Source organism: Perca flavescens, unplaced genomic scaffold (assembly GCF_004354835.1).
Source record: "Perca flavescens isolate YP-PL-M2 unplaced genomic scaffold, PFLA_1.0 EPR50_1.1_unplaced_scaf_2, whole genome shotgun sequence".
Classification (NCBI taxonomy): Eukaryota; Metazoa; Chordata; class Actinopteri; order Perciformes; family Percidae; genus Perca; species Perca flavescens.
In genome coordinates this window covers 514,593-535,856 of record NW_021166625.1, presented here as the reverse complement: position 1 = coordinate 535,856, position 21,264 = coordinate 514,593, and the positions used below count along the sequence as shown (strand labels likewise).

At 41.7% G+C, this 21,264-nt stretch overlaps 1 long non-coding RNA gene and 1 pseudogene across 2 annotated transcripts in view; one reads left to right on the top strand and one right to left on the bottom strand.

Annotated features, from left to right (window-relative positions):
* Positions 1-6,924: 6,924 nt before the first annotated feature.
* Positions 6,925-21,264, top strand: part of LOC114551582 (NLR family CARD domain-containing protein 3-like) — a 25,911-nt pseudogene continuing 11,571 nt past the window's right edge.
* LOC114551592 (uncharacterized) overlaps positions 13,969-21,264 on the bottom strand; it is a 13,116-nt gene continuing 5,820 nt past the window's right edge. Inside the window, exon 3 of one of the 2 annotated variants that reach the window (XR_003691939.1) lies at positions 13,969-14,082. This is a non-coding gene — a long non-coding RNA (uncharacterized LOC114551592). Of the gene's footprint in view, positions 14,083-16,318; positions 16,396-21,264 lie in introns of those variants that run through there. The other variant, XR_003691940.1, reaches the window with a different exon arrangement.

Genomic DNA, 21,264 nt, shown 5'->3' with positions numbered 1-21,264 from the left:
ATAGATGACCACCTTTATGATGCAACTCAGTGTTCAAATTCAATAACATGTTATTTGTATTGTCCAATTCTAATCAGGACACTCTACAAATAGATTAGGTGTAGACCAAACTCTCAGCAATCAGTGGCAAAAAAAAAACTTCTGACGTCTATGAAATTTCATTTCATTTTCGTTATTTATACAGGAAAAATTTAAAAGTAACAATAAGATACAATATAAATGGGCCTTTATTATATAGTAAATTAGTATGCACAAATTTAAGTTATAAAATGTTGTAGGTTTCCACAGAATTAATCTGTATCTCTTCTAAATCTCCTCGTCTTAATCCACATTAAAAAATTCCACAGGACCACACGGTAAAAGTTTAGGTATTTACGTTTACACAAGGAAAAAATACAACAATGCAAAATCTCCTTCCAAAAACTGATGCAGAGACCCAGAGAGAGAAGGTGAGAATGGTAAAAGAAATTATTGTATTCCAATTAGCAAAACATAAATGACTGCATTTAGGCTCCTACAAACATCCTTATTTATTTGAAGGGGAACACAAAACTCAGGAGACAGGTAACACTTAAACATGTAAATATATAGAATATAATGCAGTAAGAAGGCTTTTACATCAGGGACCTGAGCCCAGATCTGCTCTCTTTTAATTAAAGAAATTCTCAGTCGACTAACACTCAAAGGATTTGATTGAATAATGGATAGTTGATTTAATGGACAGGTCTGTAAAACAGAGTTTCTCCTCAAAGACTCGTGCAAAAATCCTGTTTTTACATTTAATGCACAGGGCAGAAAGGTGAGATTGATTGTCATAATGGAGTCTTGTCTCCATTAGAGGACAGAAAGATGACATTAGTCCTGGAGTCTTGTCTCCATTAGAGGACAGAAAGATGACATTAGTCCTGGAGTCTTGTCTCCATTAGAGGACAGAAAGATGACATTAGTCCTGGGTCTTGTCTCCATTAGAGGACAGAAAGATGACATTAGTCCTGGAGTCTTGTCTCCATTAGAGGACAGAAAGATGACATTAGTTCTGGAGTCTTGTCTCCATTAGAGGACAGAAAGATGACATTAGTCCTGGAGTCTTGTCTCCATTAGAGGACAGAAAGATGACATTAGTCCTGGAGTCTTGTCTCCATTAGAGGACAGAAAGATGACATTAGTCCTGGAGTCTTTCCAATGTTCCTGTTCTCCCAGAAAGAGAATGAATGACAGAGCAGGATGAGCAGAGAGCAGAGCAGCAGATTCTGTTCCTGGAGATTAAAAAGTGGTCTTCCTCTCTTTCTGACAGGACCCATCAGAGACCAGACCCTGCTGAACCTAAACCTGAACCTGAACCTGAACCTAAACCTGGACCTGAACCTGGACCTGGACCTGGATGTGGACCTGAATCTGAACCTGGACCTGGACCTGGACCTGAATCTGAACTTGGACCTGGAACTGGACCTGAACCCAGCCGTGTGTCCATGAAGAGTCACTGGTCCATGGAGATACCACTACTTTAAAAAAAAAAAAAAAAAAAAAAAGACCTTCTAAGGGGAGGCGAGTAGAAATGGAGGAGAGAGATGGAGAGATGGAGAGACTTGAATGGCAGAAGCTGCAAATTGAAAGGGAAATTGAAATGTTAAGAAGGTCACCTGAAGCGATATTAACTTTGAAGGAGAGCAACCCTCTGCTGAAAAGAGGTAAGCTGTTAATATTATAATATTACTGATTCATGTTTTAACTTTATGTTTCCAGAGAAGTTTATGGAGTTTATTCTTCACATGAATTTATATTTTCACATCTGAAAGGTGTCCAGTTAAACCAGTCTTCAACTCTTGGCTTTAGGTAAAAATAGGATCTGGTTTGGTCCAATATATTCTCTGGTGTTTTAGCTTTTTAACCCAGTTTTTTTTTTTTGGATGTAATTATGTCCCGTCTGGCTTGTTTTGGGTCATGTCAGTCTCATGCACACTCTTTCAAATAAAGTGTTTAAAGAATTATTGTCGCTGATGACTGAAATGAGAATATTTTTGCAAAAGAATTTCCTGTCTCACTCAAAATATCTTTCTGTTTAGACAACATTTTTTTTAAATATTTTTATTCTGATTTCAAAAGATATTTTTATTGAGTGTTGGACAGAAAGTAAAGCATTATTGGCATTTTATTGTTAATAATTAGGCCTATATACATATTCATATTAATATAATATTTTTTGCAGGAAGACTTTATCTGAACATGTGACCCTCAATGAATGTTTTTCTATCAGGACACAGCAGTGACCTGAGTCTCCTGATCCTGAACCTGAACCTGAACCTGAACCTGAACCTGAACCTGAACCTGAACCCAGCTGTGTGTCCTTCAGGAGTGACCAGGGTCAAATCATCGCTTTTTTTGACTTTTCATTTTATTGTGAAAATCTGCTCCTGTTGCAGCCCTTCCTGCCTTCTTCCTGACAGGTGGAGCTGGGACTCATTCCAGGGAACAGCTCACCTGTGTCAGACATTTCTCTCCAGGTGGAGCGACCCTCTTCTTCATCAACTCTTCTTCGTCAACTCTTGTTCATCAACTCTTCTTCATCAACTCTTTGGACTGTTTGAAGAAACTGTAAGTTGCTGTTTGGTACTTTAACAACAAGTTAGTCTTTGGTCTCTTCAGGGTTAGTTTCTGGCTCTGTAATGTTAAATATAAAGTTTCTACTTCACTTCTTATTTCCTGAGAAAGTTTGGATGACTCTTGTGTTGAAGATAAATCTCCATGTTGGTGATTTACTGGAATCAAACAGCTGATCTTTATTTCATTTCTCCTGCTGTCAGAAAACAAGCGGTCGTCTCCATCAGAGTAAAGTGAGACACAACTCTACTGTTTCTGATAAAAGGTTCAAGGTTCAAGGTTCAGCTTTATTGGCATTATACAACATAATTGTCCAATGAAATGAAATTGTCATTTACTGCTAAGTAAATTACCAACCGGGCTGCCTCTGTGGACTTTGGGCTAAAATATCGGAAAGAAAGTCAAAAATATTGTAAAGAAAGTCAAACATTATTCCAAAAGGTGACAAAAACCTTAAAAAGGAACAAAAACGTGTAAAAAGCCCCCTCCATAAATCCTGCCTATGTGTACATAGTTTTCTCTCCACATTAGTTATCTGGGCATTAGGGCTCAACCATGGGGAAACAATCTAATTGTGATTTTTCTGCCAAGTTAGTCTTTGGTCTCTTCAGGGTTAGTTTCTGGCTCTGTGATGTTAAATATAATGTTTCTACTTCACTTCTTATTTCCTGAGAAAGTGTTGAGGACTCTTGTGTTGAAGATCAGAAATCTGTCTGCAGCAGTTAGTGTCGGTCGGTCTATTCACTGACAGGACTGATGTGGAGACAACATGACTCAGCTCTTTTATTCTCTAACTAAACCAACTAATATGGAACTGCATCACTATGAGCTGGCACTCCTCCAACAGGAACTAGTGGCACTTCTTTATGATGCAACTCTGTGTTCAAATTCAATCAGTGCTTAATTTGTAAAGTGGAAGGTCTCGGATCGCAGTGGGGGGGTGGATCCGGCGACTAAAAACGGGGGTTGGAGGTAATGGAACAAAAAAAATAATAATTACACTGCCTAGTAGCTTATCTGACTAAAAAAACCTAAACAACGCTGTGTGTACATCAGGCCAATGTTTAATTTATTTCAGAACATTGCACTGCATCGGTATGAAATGTAAAAAATAAATAAATACACTGCAACAATCGTTTTCACCAGCAGCAGTTATCCATCGTACTACTAAATTCATTTCATTTATTTGTATAGCACAAGTAAACACAACAGAAGCTGACCACTGTGCTTCACATAACAAGAGTCAGAGAAGATAATAGAATAAAACATCCTTAAGAAAGCAAAAAACATAATTAAAAATAAGAATTTAGAGAAATGCACGCTCCGAGAGATAGAACTTTAGTTTGAGTTTAAACTCATATAAAGAGGACAGCGATCTCAAGGAGACGGGAGGCTATTCCAAGAATTAACCAAGAAACCCACCGTGGTCTCCACATTCTTGATGGGCAGAAACTCTTTTTGCTGGTTTGAGATCCGACTGGCCAGAGTATTTGAACAAGTTCAGCAAACTTTGTCTTTTTGACATTTTCCCCTTGACTGAAATGAGGCTCTAACAGAAATCTCAAGCAGCACAAGAGCTGGTGTCACTAGAAGTGCAGCGCTGCTCCGTTGGAGTGCCTCCCCTCCCTCCCTCCCTCCCCCCTCCCTCCCTCCCCCCCCTCCCTCCCCCCCCCCCCTCCCCCCCTCCCTCCCCCCCTCTCCCCCCTCCCTCCCTCCCCCCCTCCCCTCCCCCCCCTCCCCCCCCTCTCCCCCCCTCCTCCCCCCCCCTCTTTCTCCCTCCCTCCCCCTCTCCCCCTCCCCTCCCCCCTCCCTCCCCCCTCTCCCCCCTCCCTCCCCCCTCCCCCTCCCCCCTCTTTCTCCCTCCCTCCCCTCCCCCCCCCTCCCTCCTCCCCCTCCCTCCCCCTCCCCCTCCTCCCTCCCCCCCCCCCCCCTCCCCTCCCCCCCCCTCCTCCCCTCCCCTCCCTCCTCCCTCTCCCCCCCCCCCTCCCCCCTCCTCCCCCCCCTCCCTCCCCTCCCTCCCTCTCCCCCCCTCTTTCTCCCCCTCCCTCCCCCCCCTCTTTCTCCCCTCCCCCTCCCTCTCCCCTCCTCCCCCCTCCCCCCCCCTCCCTGAAAATTCCCCCCTCTTTCTCCCCTCCTCTTTCTCCCCTCCTCCCCCCTCCCCCCCCCTTTCTCCTCTCAAACTCTCCCCTCCTTTTCTCCCCTCCCTGGAACTTCCCCCCAAATCCCTCCCCTCTCCCTCCCCTCTCCCTCCCCTCCCTCCCCCCCCTCTTTCTCCCCCCTCCCATTGAACCCCCCTCTTCCCTCCCCTCCCTCCCTCCCTCTCCCCCCCTTTTTTCCCCCCCATTTCCCCTGATTCCCCCCCCCCCTCCCTCCCTCCCTCCCTCCTCCCTCCAATTCCTCCCTCCCTCCCTCCCTCCCTCCCTCTAAAATATCTCCCTCCTCTCCCCCCCTCTTTCTCCCCTCCTCCCTCCTCTCCCCCCTCTTTCCCCCCTCCCTCCCTCCCCCCTCTCCCTTTCCTCTCCCTCCCCCCCCTCCCTCCCCTCCCTCTTTCCCTCCCCCTCTTAAATTTAAATATATAGAATATCCCTCCCAGTAAGAATTTCTCCCTCCCTCCATCCCTCTCCCCTCCCTCCATCCCTCTCCCCCCCTCTTTCTCCCCCCCCTTTCTCCCCCCCTCCTCCCTCCCCTTTCCCCCCCCTCCATTTGATGGATCCCCTAGTCCCTCCCCCCCTCCCCTCCCCCTCCCCCTCCCCCCCTCCCTTTCCCTCCCTCCCTCCCTCCTCCCCCCTCCCCCCTCCCCCCCCTCCCCCCCCCCTCCTCCCCTCCTCCCCCCCACCCCCTCCCTCCTCCCTCTCCCTCCTCTTTCTCCATTTAGGCTCCTACAAACATCCTTATTTATTTGAAGGAGAACACAAAACTCAGGAGGCAGGTAACACTTAAACATGTAAACATATAATATATAATGCAGGGACCTGAGCCCAGATCTGCTCTCTCTTTAACTAACACTCAAAGGATTTGATGGACTAATGGATAGTTGATTTAATGGACAGGTCTGTAAAACAGAGTTTCTCCTCAAAGACTCATGCAAAAGCTCCACTTTAAATCCTGTTTTTACATTAGATACACAGGACAGAAAATGGAGATTGTTGATTTTGTCATAAAGAGTCTTGTCTCCATTAGAGGACAGAAAGATGACAGAGTCCTGGAGTCTTGTCTCCATTAGAGGACAGAAAGGGACATTAGTCCTGGAGTCTTGTCTCCATTAGAGGACAGAAAGAGGACATTAGTCCTGGAGTCTTGTCTCCATTAGAGGACAGAAAATGACATTAGTCCTGGAGTCTTGTCTCCATTGACAGAAAGGACATTAGTCCTGGAGTCTTGTCTCATTTTGACATTATGGAGTCTTGTCTCCATTAGAGGACAGAAAGATGACATTAGTCCTGGAGTCTTGTCTCCATTAGAACAGAAAGATGACATTAGTCCTGGAGATTAGAGGACAAATTGAGGACATTAGTCCTGGAGTCTTGTCTCCATTAGAGGACAGAAATGACATTAGTCCTGGAGTCTTGTCTCCATTAGAGGACAGAAAGATGACATTAGTCCTGGAGTCTTGTCTCCATTAGAGGACAGAAAGATGACATTAGTCCTGGAGTCTTGTCTCCATTAGAGGACAGAAAGATGACATTAGTCCTGGAGTCTTGTCTCCATTAGAGGACAGAAAGATGACATTAGTCCTGGAGTCTTGTCTCCATTAGAGGACAGAAAGATGACATTAGTCCTGGAGTCTTGTCTCCATTAGAGGACAGAAAGATGACATTAGTCCTGGAGTCTTGTCTCCATTAGAGGACAGAAAGATGACATTAGTCCTGGAGTCTTGTCTCCATTAGAGGACAGAAAGATGACATTAGTCCTGGAGTCTTTCCAATGTTCCTGTTCTCCCAGAAAGAGAATGAATGACAGAGCAGGATGAGCAGAGAGAGAAATCATTCAGTGAAGAGATTCAGACTTTATTTTCTGCTTGATAGCTTCTAGTTTCTCCAGCAGCTTCTGTTTCTGGAGATTAAAAAGTGGTCTTCCTCTCTTTCTAACAGGACCCATCAGAGACCAGACCCTGCTGGACCTGAAACTGAACCTGAAGCTGAACCTGGACCTGGACCTGGACCTGAACGCAGCTGTGTGTCCATGAAGAGACACCGGTCCATGGAGCCACCGCTACTTTGAAAAAAAGACCTTTAAGGGAGAGGCGAATAGAAATGGAGGAGAGGCTCATGTTTTGATGGAGAGACTTGAATGATGGAGAGACTTGAAGGCAGAAGGAGTGATGGAAAGGGAAATTGAAATGTTAAGAAGAAGATTGAGGTGAGTTGTGAACATCCAGCAAACTGGAACGAGTCTCATTGGATGTAACTACGTCCCGTCTGGGTTGTTTTGGGTCATGTCAGTCTCATGCACACTCCTTCAAATAAAGTGTTTTTTGTGGAAAGGAATTATTGTAGCTGATGACTGAAATGAGAATATTTTTGCAAAATAATTTCCTGTCTCACTCAAAATATCTTTCTTTTTAGACATTTTTTTAAATATTTTTATTCTGATTTCAAAAGATATATTTATTGAGTTTTGGACAGAAAGTAAAGCATTATTGGCATGTTATTGTTAATAATTAGTCCTATATACATATTCATCTTAATATTATATTTTATGCACGAAGACTTTACCTGAACATGTGACCCTCAATAAATGTTTTTCTATCAGGACGCAGCAGAAACCAGAGTCTCCTGAACCTGAACCTGAACCTGAACCTGAACCTGAACCTGAACCCAGCTGTGTGTCCTTCAAGAGTGACCAGTCAAATGATCTCTATTTTGACTTTAAAGGTCAACATTCCTCTGCTGGAAAGAGGTAAGCTGGTAATAATATTATAATATTGCTGATTCATGTTTCAACTTTTATGTATCCAGAGAAATTTTTGAATTTATTTTCAGCATCATGAAAGCTGTCCAGTAAGACCAGTCTTCAACTGTAGATCTCAATTTAATATTGGACCTGGTTTGGTCCAATATGATCTGTTGTTTTAGCCAAATTAAAAAGCTGAACTGTGCAAGGCTAAGGCGGTCTATTTCCAGCAGCAGATTACCCATTCTTCTACCAACCCAAAGACATTATGGCATACCCTTAAGGTCATCACTGGTGAAACTGAGAAAAAAAGAATGTCAATATTTCCCTACAGGGTACTCTTATTTCAGTGTTTTTGTGGTAAAGGAATTATTGTAGTTGATGACTGAAATGAGAATAATTTTGCAAAATAATTTCCTGTCTCACTCAAAATATCTTTTGTTTAGACAAAAAATTTTTTTTTTTTATTTTTCTTTTATAAATTTTTAATTCTGATTTCAAAATATATTTTTATTGAGTTTTGGACAGAAAGTAAAGCATTATTGGCATTTAATTGTTAATAATTAGGCCTACAGACATTAATATTAATATTATATTTTATGCAGGAAAACTTTAACTGAACATGTGACCCTCAATAAATGTGTTTTTCTATCAGGACCAGATTTTTCAGACTTTTCTCTGGTGTTTAAGCTTTTTAACCCAGTTTTTTGTATAGTTTATTGAACTTCTTTGTGTCAATCTTGTTTTAGTTGCAACTTTTATCTCCAGCAGTTTTTGTGTCTGAATACTAAAATGTGAATTTCCATCCCTGTTGGTCTTACTCTCTGTCTAACAGGATCCATCAAAGACCAGACTCTGCTGAACCTGAACCCAGCTGTGTGTCCTTCAAGAGTGACCGGTCAAATGATCTCTATATTGACTTTAAAGGTCAACAACCCTCTGCTGGAAAGAGGTAAGCTGTTAATATTATAATATTGCTGATTCATGTTTTAACTTTTATGTATCCAGAGAAGTTTTGGAATTTATTTTTTTCTTCACATATATTTATATTCTCACATCTGAAAGCTGTCCAGTGACCTGGTTTGGTCCAATATTATCTGGTGTTTTAGCCCCATTAAAAAGCATTTTAAATCTCCCATAGCCATAGGGTAGGCTAAAAATCATGAATGGCAAAATTCTTCCCAAATGTTCGTCTCCAACTGGGAATACCAGGGGATGGTTGGGATGTGTGCGCTTCACAGTCCCCCTTCCAGGGTAACTTCATCTGCACATCCCCCCTGGAGAACCAGCGACCCTGGGTAAGTGTTTGTGTCACCTGGGTCAGGACACTATTTGTTGAAGAAGTCCTGCACACTGTCCATTACGCATGCAAATACTGGGACTTCTTCAACAAGTATTGCTGGTAACCTTTGCCTTTTCCAAAGCACCTGCCCCAGAAAAGATGTGTGCAAAAGCGCTTTTGATCAGGACACTATATTCCATGAGAAGACTTCTGCCATTTGAGTCTGGAAGTTAAGGCCAAGTTTCAGTGAGTGGGTTCATGACCAGATTTCCCCCTCAAGTTTTCTGACCCAAATTGGTCAAAATGCAAAGTTTCCCCCAAATTTTGGATGTGGGTTTGCCAGTTGGATGTCAGATCAGAAGTCAAAAATGGGAAGCAAAAAAAGGAAACCACCATCCAACAAGATCCTCAGTCCAGGTCAGCAGTTCTCCCCGACTACAAACAGGCCATCTAAGCTCTGCTTCCCCCTCCTGAGTCGGCTGATGGTTTGCCAAATTCGTTTTCAGGCCAACTGAAGGTTTTTCACTGTTGACTCCCCAAACTTCTTCTACCTACAAATATTTGGCTCCATGACCACAGCAGCTGCAGACCTCCTGGCCTCATGATACCAGTCTGCTGCTGTAGGAGTTCTTTAGGCCAACCATGTTGTAGCCCTTGTTTACTTCTTAGTTCTTTCTGTTGATTCACAATGGGGTCAGCAGTACCACCAACACTTTAATGTCAGGGGAAACCATCTAATTCAATGTTGTTATAAACACTTCACCATGTGTTTGTCTCTGTGTGGACAGACATGATGTGAGCTAATTCTTCCTGATTCCTCCACAGAGTGGACCAGGAGAGCTCAGAGGTTCCCATTGGTCAGTCTGCCCAGCAGCATCAAACACACCTGGACTCCATATTTATGGTCTGTACATTTACAACAACTACTTTTACATCTATTCTGTTCACAATCATCTCCATGCTGCACGTTTTAGACCAGAGTATTGTCAGTCCATACAGCATGTATCTGATGTTTGATTCCATGATTTCAGTTTGATTTGATTCATATAATCTTCTGTTCCAGCTGCTGGAGGAGAACATCATCACTTATGTGAAGAACGAACTGAAGAAGATCCAGAAGCTTCTGAGTCCAGATTACCCAGAATGCTCAGAGAGTCAGAGGGAGGATGTGGATGAAGAGCAGAGGAGGAGCAGAGAGGCATTTCTGAAGATCACACTGCACTTCCTGAGGAGAATGAAGCAGGACGAGCTGGCTGACTGTCTGCAGCGCAGTAAGAGGATTTCTCTAAATAATTAACTTGCTGGACTAATGGGACATTTACTACCGTCTCCAGAGATGGGTCAAAGTATGTTCATGTTTCTTTATAAATCACTTACTGATCTTCTTTGTTCTGTATTCATTCAGGAAGTCAAGCTGGATTTTGTAAGCGTAAACTCAAATCTAAACTAAACAAGAAGTTCCAGTGTGTGTTTGAGGGGATTGCTAAAGCAGGAAACCCAACCCTTCTGAATCAGATGTTCACAGAGATCTACATCACAAAGGGAGGGGCTGCAGAGGTCAATGCTGAACATGAGGTCAGACAGATTGAAACAGCATCCAGGAAACCAGACAGACCAGAACCAACAATCAGACGAGAAGACATCTTTAAAACGCCACCTGGAAGAGATGAACCAATCAGAACAGTGCTGACAAAAGGAGTGGCTGGCATCGGGAAAACAGTCTTAACACAGAAGTTCACTCTGGACTGGGCTGAAGACAAAGCCAACCAGGACATCCAGTTCACATTTCCATTCACCTTCAGAGAGCTAAATGTGCTGAAAGAGAAAAAGTACAGCTTGGTGGAACTTGTTCATTACTTCTTTAGTGAAACCAAAGAAGCAGGAATCTGCAGGTTTGAAGAGTTCCCGGTTGTGTTCATCTTTGATGGTCTGGATGAGTGTCGACTTCCTCTGGACTTCCTCAACACTAAAATCCTGACTGACGTTACAGAGTCCACCTCAGTGGGTGTGCTGTTGACAAACCTCATCAGGGGGAATCTGCTTCCCTCTGCTCGCCTCTGGATAACCACACGACCTGCAGCAGCCAATCAGATCCCTCCTGGGTGTGCTGACATGGTTACAGAGGTCAGAGGGTTCACTGACCCTCAGAAGGAGGAGTACTTCAGGAAGAGATTCAGAGATGAGGATCAGGCCAGCAGAATCATCTCTCACATCAAGAAATCACGAAGCCTCCATATCATGTGCCACATCCCAGTATTCTGCTGGATCACTGCTACAGTTCTGGAGGACATGTTGAAGACCAGAGAGGGAGGAGAGCTGCCCAGGACCCTGACTGAGATGTACATCCACTTCCTGGTGGTTCAGTCCAAAGTGAAGAACATCAAGTATGATGGAGGAGCTGAGACAGATCCACACTGGAGTCCAGACAGCAGGAAGATGACCGAGTCTCTGGGTAAACTGGCTTTTGAGCAGCTGCAGAAAGGCAACCTGATCTTCTATGAATCAGACCTGAAAGAGTGTGGCATCGATATCACAGTAGCCTCAGTGTACTCAGGAGTGTTCACACAGATCTTTAAAGAGGAGAGAGGACTGTACCAGGACAAGGTGTTCAGCTTCATCCATCTGAGTGTTCAGGAGTTTCTGGCTGCTCTTCATGTCCATTTAATGTTCATCAACTCTGGAGTCAACCTGCTGTCAGAAGAACAAACAACATCAAGGCTGCCTAAAATCTTCAGAGAAAAATTAAAACATCTCCACCAGAGTGCTGTGGACAAGGCCTTACAGAGTCCAAATGGACACCTGGACTTGTTCCTCCGCTTCCTCCTGGGTCTTTCCCTGCAGACCAATCAGAGTCTCCTACGAGGTCTGCTGACACAGACAGGAAGAAGCTCAAAGACCAATCAGGAAACAGTCCAGTACATCAAGAAGAAGATCAGTGAGAATCTGTCTGCAGAGAGAAGCATCAATCTGTTCCACTGTCTGAATGAACTGAATGATCATTCTCTAGTGGAGGAGATCCAACAGTCCCTGAGTTCAGGAAGTCTCTCCACAGATAAACTGTCTCCTGCTCAGTGGTCAGCTCTGGTCTTCATCTTACTGTCATCAGAAGAAGATCTGGACGTGTTTGACCTGAATAAATACTGTGCTTCAGAGGAGCTCTTCTTCTGAGGCTCCTGCCAGTAGTCAAAGCCTCCAACAAAGCTCTGTAAGTGGGATTTATTCATATATAAATAATCTGATATCTTTCAACATGAGCTGAATATAAATAACTTGTTTCGTTCCTGTTGTCTCTCCAGACTGAGTGGCTGTAATCTGTCAGAGAGAAGCTGTGAAGCTCTGTCCTCAGTTCTCAGCTCCCAGTCCTCTAGTCTGAGAGAGCTGGACCTGAGTAACAACAAGCTGCAGGATTCAGGAGTGAGGCTGATCTCTCTGATGGACTGATCTGAAGAGTCCACACTGCACACTGGAAATGCTCAGGTTATTCAACCTTTTATTAAAAAAAGATTGCTACCTAAGCTCTTTTGTTTCTTAATGTATAAATTATTAAATGGACTGTCTGAATATCCTTTTTAGGTTGAGTGGCTGTAATCTGTCAGAGAGAAGCTGTGAAGCTCTGTCCTCAGTTCTCAGCTCCCAGTCCTCTAGTCTGAGAGAGCTGGACCTGAGTAACTGGAGCTGCAGGATTCAGGAGGAAGCTGATCTGTGATGGACTGAAGAGTCCCACTGCACACTGGAAATCTCAGGTTATTCAACCCTTTTTATTAAAAAAAAAAAGATTGCTACCTAAGCTCTTTTGTTTTAATGTATAAATTATTAAATGGACTGTCTGAATATCCTCTTTAGGTTGAGTGGCTGTAATCTGTCAGAGAGAAGCTGTGAAGCTCTGTCCTCAGTTATCAGCTCCCAGTCCTCTAGTCTGAGAGAGCTGGACCTGAGTAACAACAAGCTGCAGGATTCAGGAGGAAGCTGATCTCTGATGGACTGAAGAGTCCACACTGCACACTGGAAACTCTCAGGTTATTCAACCTTTTAAAAAAAAAAAGACTGTTACCTAAGCTCTTTTGTTTTTAATGTATAAATTATTAAATGGACTGTCTGAATATCCTTTTTAGGTTGAGTGGCTGTAACCTGTCAGAGAGAAGCTGTGAAGCTCTGTCCTCAGTTCTCAGCTCCCAGTCCTCTAGTCTGAGAGAGCTGGACCTGAGTAACAACAAGCTGCAGGATTCAGGAGGGAAGCTGATCTCTGATGGACTGAAGAGTCCACACTGCACACTGGAAACTCTCAGGTTATTCAACCTTTTATTAAAAAAAAGACTGCTACCTAAGCTCTTTTGTTTCTTAATGTATAAATTATTAAATGGACTGTCTGAATATCCTTTTTAGGTTGAGTGGCTGTAATCTGTCAGAGAGAAGCTGTCTGTCCTCAGTTCTTAGCTCCCAGTCCTCTAGTCTGAGAGAGCTGGACCTCAGTAACAACAAGCTGCAGGATCAGGAGGGAAGCTGATCTTGATGGACTGAAGAGTCCCACTGCACACTGGAAACTCTCAGGTTATTCAACCTTTTATTAAAAAAAAGACTGCTACCTAAGCTCTTAAGTTTCTTAATGTATAAATTATTAAATGAACTGTCTGAATATCCTTTTTAGGTTGAGTGGCTGTAATCTGTCAAAAAGAAGCTGTGAAGCTATGTCCTCAGTTCTTAGCTCCCAGTCCTCTAGTCTGAGAGAGCTGGACTTAGGTAACAACAATCTGCAGGATGCAGGAGGGAAGCTGATCTCTGATGGACTGAAGAGTCCACACTGCACACTGGAGACTCTCAGGTCAGGATTCATTAACCCATTCAGCTGATGACCATTTAAAGTCTGATTAACTTTAGTTGACAAAACAACTAACATGTAGCTTTGTGTCTGTTGATATGATAAACTTGGGCAGTAGTTATTAACTATGTAATTATTCATTTCTAGAGTCAGAGTTAATTTCCATGAGGATTGTTTACTTTTGTTGTTGAATAATTAAATACCACAGATGATTTTAAAGATTTATTCTTAATCTGGACCAAAATATATCTGGACAGCAAGCTCCCCGTGTTGACAGAGGGTTCCTGTGTGTTGTTCTGTGTGTTTGCAGTCTGTCAGGCTGTCTGATCACAGAGGAAGGCTGTTCTTCACTGGTCTCAGCTCTGAGCTCCAACCCCTCCCATCTGAGAGAGCTGGACCTGAGCTACAATAATCCAGGAGACTCAGGAGTGAAGCTACTGTCAGAGGGACTGAAGAATCCTCTCTGGAGACTGGACACTCTCAGGTACAAACACTGATGAACAAAAATGGGATATTTGTGTAGGAAGTATTAAAGGAAAACATCTCTAAAAGATCTAAAATGATAACTCCCTTTTGTTAATAATTGATGTAATTTGGACACATCTCTGTTTGTTAAAGGCACTGTCCGTGGTTTTAAGAAACATCCTGTTTTTCCCTCTTTCCCGGGATCAAGTCAGTTTCAACTTGATACAGTTCTCTACGCTGTGAGAAGAGTGTGTGGATGAAGCATTAATCTACTCTTTCAGCAGACTAGTTAGCTAGAGGTTTACAATGTCAGTTGCCGGTGCTGCATGGCTCATGTGATCGATCAGATATGTACACTGACGTCTGGTCCAATTATTGTACAAAGGTCCTCTTGTGCTGGGAGAGTACCGACTTTAAATTAAAAAAAAAAAAATCCCTCAAAATGCTCTTTCCTAGTTCCTGCGGTGCAAAGACAATATATGTGCATGTGAGAGAGATGTAATGTTGATGTTTCTCTACAGAGAAAGGTCCACTGTTGCACCAAATGCTTGCTCTTGGGGCAATTGTTGGGTCTCTGTAAATGACAGTGTGGCAGTGGTACCAGCAGCCGTAATCCTGTACGCACTGTGCGTAAATTTTTCTCATCTAATGATAACAATGTGTAAATGCGCTCATAGTCTGTTCTGCTCTCTGCTATGTTCAGTTATAGTTTCCTCACTATTTATATGTCATTTCACCCACAAGCCATCCACTATTAATCAGAATATTCATTGTTATGACTCGATCTGTAGATCAGAGGTGGGCCGTCAGGGCCAGCAAGGCCTTCTCTGCTGGCAATGAGATTGTCAGAATCGGAAAATTATATTTTATAATTGAAATATTCATTTCTAAAATAAATGTACTTTTTCTTCACATGATGAACAGCTTTTGGTAAGTTTAACGGATTTTTCTGCATTTAGTGAAATGATTTTACTAGCTATTACTGCTTGCTTTAGATGTTAAAGATTTGAGCAGTGTCAGTGGCTGCTGCTGCGTCTTTGTGTGTTTATGGTGACGTGTGTGTTAAGCCCCGCTGCTTGGCTGGAATTTGTGGGGAGGCCTGTTGATCGCGGATTGTGTTATTTGTGTTTTTGCTTTGTGGTCACCGTATGAGTAAATATGACCTGTTGTTGTGGGTTTGTTTTGGTTTCTTTGGTGATTGCATTTATTTTGACTATATGTGATGCAGCATCCTGTCACACTGTGTGAAAGTGATGGCTTCAGTCAGCGTGTGTTCATGTCTCTGCAGTAGTGTATTAGGTGTCTCTAGGTGTTAAATCACGTTATTCCACACGGTAACGTCCTAGTGTCATGGTGAGGTTAAAGGGGATGTAATTGCTGTAGGATAGTACTTGTCAAGTTATGTATGGTTCACACTTCAGCTCTTTGCCCAAACTTGAAAAAGGCTTCTTCAAGGACTTAAGGACAACTCAGATTTCTTTTGACTTCTCTTTTATTTAATTCCAGTTTAGTTTATTTTAGATGGATTTGTAGGTACAAGCAACATAGACATTATTAATAGCAGTAGAAGATTGTAGTAGCAGTAGTAGTAGAAGATTGTAGTTAGTAGCAGATCTAGAAACTTTTTTATATGGGGTGGCAAAGGGGGGGCAAGAGGTCTTGGCAGGGTGGCATGGGTAGACGGTACGTGGGAATCCCTATATGTGAATGGCTTTAACCAAACAAACACAAAAATACTTTTAATACTTTTCAGAGCCATATTCCTCAGCCACTAACTAAACCCAATTCTTCCTTTAAGAAGTCATTGTTTGATGGGTTTAAATCTTGTATTCCCCTCATTATCTGGCTGCTAGAGTTTGAAAAGCGCCTGTCCACCTCACTGATCGTTGAGTCTGTGATGGGAATGAATATACCTATTCTAAACATGGACATAGCCAATGCATATAAGTGACATTACATATTATCCTACATATTAGGCTTGCAATTTATATGGAAGAAGAATAAAAACATACCATATGGTCCAGGGGGTAACTGCAGGACTCTTCCTCCCTGTCATCTTCATCTGCCTCCTCCTGATCACTCTGAATCTGATCCTCTGAATCTGGAGCCTCCTCTTCATCCCTCACTGATTTTTTTTTTCCTCTTCTCCTTCACTTATTTCCTTTTCTCCTGCTCTGATCCTCTGTGGTCTCTCCAGTTTACTGCCTTCTCCTTCATTTCCCTCATTCTCTTAGGTCCTGTGTACTTCTTTGAATTTTCTTAAAAAAAAGCTGTCAATATCCCACCTTTTAGCCTTCCTTTTCATGTTTAGGCTCCAGCTAATTTCTTCAGCTACTCTGGCCTGCAAGTCGATATGTGAAAAGCTCTGGTTATTCTTGTATTACATTACACTGTAGGGCCCTGTAACTAATAAGTATAACAAATATAAAATCAGAAAATATTTATCACATGCACGCAACAGTATGTTTAGGCTACTTAATCCTATTGTATTTGTTATTTTCCCAGTTGTAACCTGGGTTAATTTGTGCAGCCTTATTGCTGTGATATGTGAGAGGAAGTGGATTTTATAAGACTGCTTAGCTAATCAAATAAAAATGATTATCTCCCAACTGGCACCGTATTGTGTGTTGTAACGTAACATCGGCGAAAACGACCATCACTAACGTTATGGATACAAACAAGATTTTATATTTTATATTAAGCTGTTCTTGTCGTTACCAAAATCCAAACTAATCAAAGGGTAGAGTGCTCTTACAAACAAACGAGTAGGCAATTTGACTTTTGGCTAACGTAATAGACTCGCTGTTTTTGCTGATGCTGAATCGTCTTTAGCATACAATACATTCATTACAAATGTAACTTTAAGTTAAACGTGTGTTTAAACTTCACCTGGGGAAACTGACTTCACCCTCAGAGGCTCGGGGGGGGCAGCTCAGTCTCTCCAGTCAGGTTGCAGGGCCACCGCAGAAGACTCGCTGTGTGTGAGCCAGACTGAGCGAATCAGGGACGTAGCTAAGTATTTGAGTGGCATGGGGATAATAATACATTTAAAATTAAAAATTTAATTGTTCACTTTTGGTAAATGTATTGTTTAGTTCACTGTTTTGAGAAGCTTGTGGACATAGTGGCGGGTTGGTTTTACAAGTTCAGTTTTTGGATCACCAAAGTTGGAAGGGCGGGGGGGGGCAAGGCTCTCACCTGCCCCCCCTTACCCCCCCTGTAGATCCGCCCCTGATCTTGCCGCATTTTTCTGTCTGAGCCCGACAGTTAAAATCTCATGTTGTTCTCATACTAAAAACACATGTATGTGTGTTTGTGTGAAAGCTTTTATTAAGCAACTGTAGGAAGGCTTTCAGACATGTCAACAGATGAGGTCATCAGCTCACATGGGCAGGGGCGTAGCACAAGACCCTGGGCCCTATGCATAGGCAGTCCTGATGGGCCCCCATGTTCCTCAACACCCCAAGCAACACACAGTTAGGGGGGCACCTGCCCCCTTTCCCCTGTAGATCCACCCCTGGTTAGTAGTAGTAGAAGATTGTAGAAGATTAGTAGTAGTAGTAGAAGATTGTAGCTAGCAGTAGTAGAAGATTGTAGCTAGTAGTAGTAGTAGTAGTAGTAGTAGAAGATTGTAGCTAGCAATAGTAGAAGATTGTAGCTAGTAGTAGTAGTAGAAGATTGTCGTTAGTAGTAGTAATAGAAGATTCTAGTAGCAGTAGAAGTAGTAGAAGATTGAAGATTTAGTAGTTAGTAGTAGTAGAAGATTGTAGCTAGCAGTAGTGATAGAAGATTGTAGCTAGCAGTAGTAGTAGAAGATTGTAGCTAGCAGTAGTAGAAGATTGTAGCTAGTAGTAGTAGAAGATTGTAGCTAGCAGTAGTGATAGAAGATTGTAGCTAGCAGTAATAGTAGAAGATTGTAGCTAGCAGTAGTAGTAGAAGATTGTAGCTAGTAGTAGTAGTAGAAGATTGTAGCTAGTAGTAGTAGTAGTAGAAGATTGTAGCTAGTAGTAGTAGTAGAAGATTGTCGTTAGTAGTAGTAGAAGATTGTAGTAGTAGTAGTAGTAGAAGATTGTAGTTAGTAGTAGTAGAAGATTGTAGCTAGCAGTAGTAGTAGAAGATTGTCAGTAGTAGTAGTAGTAGTAGAAGATTGTAGCTAGCAGTAGTGATAGAAGATTGTAGCTAGCAGTAGTAGTAGAAGATTGTAGCTAGCAGTAGTAGTAGAAGATTGTAGCTAGTAGTAGTAGTAATAGAAGATTGTAGCTAGCAATAGTAGTAGAAGATTGTAGCTAGCAGTAGTAGTAGAAGATTGTAGCTAGCAGTAGTAGTAGATTGTAGAAGAGTAGTAGTAGCAGTAGTAGTAGAAGATTGTAGCTAGCAGTAGTAGTAGAAGATTGTAGCTAGCAGTAGTAGTAGAAGATTGTAGCTAGTAGTAGTAGGAGATTGTAGTTAGTAGTAGTAATAGTAGTAAAAGATTGTAGTTAGTAGTAGTAATAATAGTAGAAGATTGTAGCTGGCAGTAGTAGAAGATTGTAGCTAGTAGTAGTAGTAGAAGATTGTAGCTAGCAGTAGTAGAAGATTGTAGCTAGCAGTAGTAGTAGAAGATTTGAGCTAGTAGTAGTAGTAGTAGAAGATTGTAGCTAGCAGTAGTAGAAGATTGTAGCTAGCAGTAGTAGTAATAGAAGATTGTGCCTAGCAGTAGTAGAAGATTGTGGCTGGCAGTAGTAGTAGTAGAAGAGTAGTAGTAGCAGTAGTAGAAGATTGTAGCTAGCAGTAGTAGTAGTAGAAGATTGTAGCTAGCAGTAGTAGTAGAAGTAGTAGTAGTAAGAATTGTAGCTAGCAGTAGTAGAAGAGTAGTAGTAGTAGTAGAAGATTAGTAGAAGATAGTAGTAGTAGTAGAAGATTGTAGCTAGTAGAAGTAGTAGTAGAAGATTGTAGCTAGCAGCAGTAGTAGTAATAGAAGATTGTAGTAGCAGTAGTAGTAGAAGAGTAGTAGAAGAAGATTGTAGCTGGCAGTAGTAGTAGTAGTAGAAGATTGTAGTAGCTAGAAGATTGTAGTAGTAATAGAAGATTGTAGCTAGCTAGTAGTAGTAATAGAAGATTGTAGCAGTAGTAGAAGAGTAGCTAGTAGTAGAAGATTGTAGCTAGCAGTAGTAGAAGATCGTAGAAGATTGTAGCTAGCAGTAGTAGTAGAAGATTGTAGCTAGCAGTAGTAGTAGAAGATTGTAGATAGTAGTAGTAGTAGAAGATTGTAGCTAGCAGTAGTAGTAGAAGATTGTAGCTAGCAGTAGTAGTAGTAGAAGATTGTAGCTAGCAGTAGTAGTAGAAGTAGTAGTAGAAGATTGTAGCTAGCAGTAGTAGTAGAAGATTGTAGCTAGCAGTAGTAGTAGTAGAAGATTGTAGTAGCAGTAGTAGTAGTAGAAGTAGTAGTAGCAGTAGTAGTAGTAGTAGTAGTAGAAGATTGTAGCAGTAGTAGTAGAAGAGCAGTAGTAGTAGAAGATTGTAGCTAGCAGTAGTAGTAGAAGATTGTAGCAGTAGTAGTAGTAGTAGAAGATTGTAGCTAGCAGTAGTAGTAGAAGATAGAAGATTGTAGTAGTAAGATAGCAGTAGTAGTAGAAGATTGTAGCTAGTAGTAGTAGTAGAAGATTGTAGCTAGCAGCAGTAGTAGTAGAAGATTGTAGCAGCAGTAGTAGTAGAAGATTGTAGCTAGCAGTAGTAGTAGTAGAAGATTGTAGTAGATAGCAGTAGTAGTAGTAGAAGATTGTAGTAGCAGTAGTAGTAGTAGAAGATTGTAGCTAGCAGTAGTAGTAGTAGAAGATTGTAGCTAGCAGTAGTAGAAGATTAGTAGAAGAGAAGTAGCTAGTAGTAGTAGTAATAGAAGATTGTAGCTAGCAGTAGTAGTAGTAGAAGATTGTAGCTAGCAGTAGTAGTAGTAGAAGATTGTAGCTAGCAGTAGTAGTAGAAGATTGTAGCTAGCAGTAGTAGTAGAAGATTGTAGCTAGTAGTAGTAGTAGAAGATTGTAGCTAGCAGTAGTAGTAGAAGAAGAGCAGTAGCTAGAAGATTGTAGTAGTAGAAGAGAAGTAGCTAGCAGTAGTAGTAGTAGAAGATTGTAGCTAGCAGTAGTAGTAGTAGAAGAAGAGCAGTAGTAGTAGATTGTAGAAGATTGTAGATTGTAGTAGTAGTAGTAGAAGATTGTAGCTAGCAGTAGTAGTAGAAGATTTAGTAGTAGTAGTAGAAGATTGTAGTAGTAGTAGTAGTAGAGAAGAAGCATAGTAGTAGAAGATTGTAGTAGTAGTAGTAGAAGATTGTAGTAGAAGCAGTAGTAGTAGTAGAAGATTGTAGCTAGCAGTAGTAGTAGAAAGATTGTAGTAGCTAGCAGTAGTAGTAGAAGATGTAGTAGATTAGTAGAAGATTGTAGTAGTAGTAGAAGATTGTAGCTAGCAGTAGTAGTAGAAGATTGTAGCTAGCAGTAGTAGTAGAAGAGTAGAAGAGTAGTAGTAGTAGATAGTAGTAGTAGTAGTAGTAGAAGATTGTAGCTAGCAGTAGTAGTAGTAGAAGATTGTAGTAGATAGTAGTAGAAGTAGTAGAAGATAGTAGTAGTAGAAGTAGTAGTAGAAGATTAGTAGTAGAAGATTGTAGTAGTAGTAGAAGAGAAGATTGTAGCTAGCAGTAGTAGTAGAAGATTGTAGCTAGCAGTAGTAGTAGAAGATTGTAGTAGTAGTAGTAGTAGAAGATTGTAGTAGCAGTAGTAGTAGAAGATTGTAGAAGAGTAGTAGTAGTAGTAGTAGTAGTAGTAGTAGCAGTAGTAGTAGAAGATTGTAGCTAGCAGTAGTAGTAGTAGAAGATTGTAGTAGTAGTAGTAGTAGTAGTAGAAGATTGTAGCCAGCAGTAGTAGTAGTAGAAGATTGTAGCTAGCAGTAGTAGTAGTAGAAGATTGTAGTAGTAGAAGATTGTAGTAGTAGTAGTAGTAGAAGATTGTAGTAGTAGTAGAAGAGCAGTAGTAGAAGATAGTAGAAGATTGTAGCTAGCAGTAGTAGTAGTAGAAGATTGTAGCTAGCAGTAGTAGTAGTAGAAGATTGTAGAAGATAGCAGCAGTAGTAGTAGAAGATTGTAGTAGCAGTAGTAGTAGTAGAAGATTGTAGTAGCAGTAGTAGCAGTAGTAGTAGAAGATTGTAGCTAGCAGTAGTAGTAGTAGAAGATTGTAGCTAGCAG